At 39.5% G+C, this 4,416-nt stretch overlaps 2 long non-coding RNA genes across 6 annotated transcripts; one reads left to right on the forward strand and one right to left on the reverse strand.

Moving 5' to 3' along the window:
* LOC109821639 lies at positions 787 to 2,255 on the forward strand. Its single transcript, XR_002241970.1, has 2 exons — positions 787 to 1,568; positions 1,903 to 2,255. It is a non-coding gene; the product is annotated as an uncharacterized LOC109821639 (long non-coding RNA).
* Positions 2,488 to 4,060, reverse strand: LOC109821644. 5 transcript variants are annotated; one of them, XR_002241976.1, is made up of 4 exons: positions 3,773 to 4,060; positions 3,449 to 3,533; positions 3,051 to 3,163; positions 2,488 to 2,975 (listed from the first exon to the last, which is right to left on the reverse strand). It is a non-coding gene; the product is annotated as an uncharacterized LOC109821644 (long non-coding RNA). The 5 variants fall into 5 exon arrangements; XR_002241975.1 differs by having other exon boundaries at positions 3,051 to 3,533; XR_002241974.1 differs by having other exon boundaries at positions 3,449 to 4,060.

Below are 4,416 nucleotides of genomic sequence, written 5' to 3' on the forward strand. Positions count from 1 at the left end.
TTTTTTTTTTTTTGGTTTAGATTTGCTTTGCATTTGAATGTGTCTTCGACGTGTTAGCCTACAACGACAAAGATGTTGCAGTCCCATTTACCTGGATTGAGAGTGACGCCAAATTGATCCAAAATCCACAGATGGTTAAGCTACATTCATTTGACACCAAGGTATAGCTTCTCTTCGAGTTAGTATGTATCGACGTATTCTACATGTATTTTGTTTCTAATATCGTAACTTCTTCCTTCACGTTTTTGTTGTTCAGATACACATAGTGGATACGTTGGTTTCGTATAAGAACGACGAGTGGGACGAGAAGTAGAATACTTTTGTGAGGTGGTATTCTGTGAATTGTTCATTCACATTGAGTGTGGAGGTGTGATGAACAAAGAGTTTATTCTACATGTATTTTGTTTCTAATATTGTAACTTCTCCATAGCCTTCTATAGGAAAGTAATAACAGTTCACCTCTTCACACTTGCTAAATCTACTTTCTCCTTCTCCTCTTGCACCACAATTTATTTTTCATTCATTATCAATAAGAACTTTGGGGCTACATATAAACATGAAACTTAATACACGTGCATCGCACGTGCACCATACTAGTATATATATGTATGTATATGAGCACATTTCTCATACGCACTAATGCGTACGCACCCAGGCTGTTTCAGCGAATGAGGGGTTTTTTTTAAAAATTCCTCCCACAATTGAGTACGAGTTCGTGACCGTACTTGCCATGGAAAGCGGGGGCTTTTTTGAAAAAAGTCACCGAAGATGGAGTTAAAAGGCTTCTCGTGACCATTCTCTCTCTTCTCATTCCAAAACCCTTATCCCAAAATCCATCCCCGTCACCGGCTTCCCCCAAATCCATCCCCGTCAACGCCGACCGACTTCCCCAAACTCCGGCTCCCCGTCACCGCCGACCGACTTCCTCCATCAAGCCATCAAGCCACTGACTCCTCCCCCAACTCCGACTCCCTGTCACTGCCGACCGACTTCCTCCATCAAGCCATCAAACCACCGACATGGAGTGTCACCGACATGGAGTGATTTTCGTAATCCTCAGCGAAAACATGGAGTCCCTGCGACTTACTTTTGTGTGTGTTGGGTTTTGGGTAGTGTCACTAGCATTTTATTTCTTCCGATTTGTTTCCTTTCACCTGTTATCGCGACAAATCCTAATATTTTTGGTTGTTTGGTTCTAGTGTTTTAATGAACATTCCAAGAAATTGCTTTCAGTTATTGGGATATACTGATGGGACTTATCTCCTAACTTTATATTAGTATAAATGAAAATGGTTAGTTGTTTTTCGAGCATCTGCGAGCATCTGCGAGCATCTGCGAGAAGGTCGCGAGCATCTGCGAGAAGTTCAGGGATTCACCGGACAGACTGTTTGGGAGTCTCTCGAATCGGAATGCAAAGACGAATGCTCGGAAGAAGTCGATGGACATGTTGAAGAGGCTCAAGGATTTCAATTGAGGTTCTTTGGGTCGTTCCTGTCAATGTTAGCAGATTAAATCGAATCAATGAGTTAGCATGGCCTCAGGGGGGTGGATACTGCTACTGGGTGATGGTATCAAATTTTGAAATGTTACTTTTATGTTCTTTTTATCGGTTAATTAGATGAGACGGTCTATGGGGAAAAAGAGCAATGTATTTGTTTTACTCATTGTATCTGTTTTCGTTTTCTAAAATTATCATCTGATTACCAAGTAATTTGATTTGTGGAAAATAAGGACTAGGTATATTTGTGCAGACAGCACATTTTCCTTTTCAAATTGTAAACCGGTTTCTTTTTATTTCTTGGAATGTACAGTCCTTGCAATTTTCCTGTTGTTGCAGTTTTAGTTATGGAACATGGAGAGTTTGGTTTGATTCCTTGCTATCCCCCCTTCTTATTGTAACAGATGTTTATAATACCTGCAAGGTCAAGATGAGCAACTCAGGGGAGTTATAATCTTTGATGGATGCTGATCAATATATGAAATTTTGCGAAGCAGAGGATGCAAAACACGAGGAATACTTAGTAGTACTTGGTTGAGAACATTGTCTTGAAAATTGAGGGGGTAAAATAAAAGGGTAGAAAATTTGTTAGTTTACTTCATCCCGGTGTTCATTTGATGCATGTTTAGAAATCGAAAATAATCTGTCTTTCCATGAGTTTCTAGTTTATGTTTGATGCTTCACGGAATTCTTGTAACTTTGCAATTTATCTTAATGTTATATCTGTGAGATTTGTTAATAAGGATGTTTTGCTTTTCATTTCATCTTAATGTTATATCCATGAGTTTCTAGTTTATGTTTTGCAATTTATCTTGTAACTTTGCGTTGGTAGGACATACAGCTATCAATTATTCAACCAAGCACAATGTATAAGTGAAGCAATTTGTCTAAAAAAGCTAATTGATGGTTGAGAGATAAGAGGTCAGCGTCACTAAAATAATTTTGAGATCATATAAGCCTTGAACATGCCACATTTGTTGAGAAATTGCTGAAAAAAGAATAGCTAAGTCTTATCAGATGATTCTATTAAGCATATACAAAGTGAATACATAAGTACTTGAATTGTGAAAGTATATACAGCAACATGAAACCCGTCATCGGAGTTTCTACTCAACTTTGACTTGTGAACCCTGTACATCATTCTATATAGTCTCATTTTTCTCGCTATTGTCTACACTAGGACTCGAGAAAACATATTTTCCTTGGCAAAACAAGAGGCCTTTGCTTTCATGCTCCGTTCGAACCTGAAAACTCTTGTACCAAGCAGAGTTGATGCCTTATTTATTGGCATGAACGGAAAAAGAATGTCAACATGTTGTCAAATTCCTGCACGATTATCACAGTAACCGCATAAGATATAGGACGACCTGATAAACCCAATTCGATCACTGTCAATTTTACCGACTTGGGTTTACATCTTATTTGGATCAGGCCTGAACCAAGACAATTTGCAGCTATTGCTCCAACTCCCTTCATCCTAAGAAATTGAAAACGCTAGAGCTTATTCCTTAAATAAATGTAGCAATAATTATAGAATAATTGTGTATAGAACCTTTTGAAATAACTTGAAATTTATGCTGTCAGCTATGGGAGGACATGGCTTCTTCTATCCTTCTGATGACAACGCCAAGGCTGTGTCTGCTCTCCAAAGCTTTAACTGCAGCTCTGTGCGCGCGCTTGTGATACTTAAGGAGATTGTACGAGTGCAAATTATAGATTTAATAGTAGGAAGGAAATCCTAGAGTTACCAGGGAATTGTTCAAAATTAGTGCATAAAGGGTATTAGATACACCTGTGAAATTGATAGTGGCGGTCTTAGGAGAACAGATATACTCGAACAAGTTTTCATCATTTTCTCCGCCATTAAGAATCTTGTTACGTGTAACGTGTGACATTTACTTCTATACTTCTGGGCTGTTTCATAAATGAAACACAGTGGTAGTTACTCACCATTTCTAGCATCGGTGCAACCGAGCACTACAGGAGGATAATCTGAGGTAGCCAATTTCCCGTCATCTTGCAACTCCAACACAACCTGATTATCATATAAAAGGTAACAAATTTAGACTCTCTTGTCAAAGAAACATCAAAATAATATCATTTTAATGTTCATATGTGAAATGCAAATAGAACCCAACATAAAAACTCAACAATGAGAAGCACATAAAAGGATGAATAGCCTCTAAAAGGATGAACAACCAAAAATATTAGGATTTGTCGCGATAACAGGTGAAAGGAAACAAATCGGAAGAAATAAAATGCTAGTGACACTACCCAAAACCCAACACACACAAAAGTAAGTCGCAGGGACTCCATGTTTTCGCTGAGGATTACGAAAATCACTCCATGTCGGTGGTTTGATGGCTTGATGGAGGAAGTCGGTCGGCAGTGACAGGGAGTCGGAGTTGGGGGAGGAGTCAGTGGCTTGATGGCTTGATGGAGGAAGTCGGTCGGCGGTGACGGGGAGCCGGAGTTTGGGGAAGTCGGTCGGCGTTGACGGGGATGGATTTGGGGGAAGCCGGTGACGGGGATGGATTTTGGGATAAGGGTTTTGGAATGAGAAGAGAGAGAATGGTCACAAGAAGCCTTTTAACTCCATCTTCGGTGACTTTTTTCAAAAAAGCCCCCGCTTTCCATGGCAAGTACGGTCACGAACTCGTACTCAATTGTGGGAGGAATTTTTCAAAAAAACCCCTCATTCGCTGAAACAGCCTGGGTGCGTACGCATTAGTGTGTATGAGAAATTTGGGTATGCTTGTTACCAAGTGAGGTGTCACATCTCCCTCTACTCATTCAAATATGAGACCATATTCACATAGGTAATGAGTGAATAGGGATGTGACACATCACTACCAAGCACAAAATTTGTGCTTGGTACCAAGCATACCCATATTTCTCACATATATATATATATATAT

The sequence above is a fragment of the Asparagus officinalis genome, chromosome 1, assembly GCF_001876935.1.
Source record: "Asparagus officinalis chromosome 1, Aspof.V1, whole genome shotgun sequence".
Classification (NCBI taxonomy): domain Eukaryota; kingdom Viridiplantae; phylum Streptophyta; class Magnoliopsida; order Asparagales; family Asparagaceae; genus Asparagus; species Asparagus officinalis.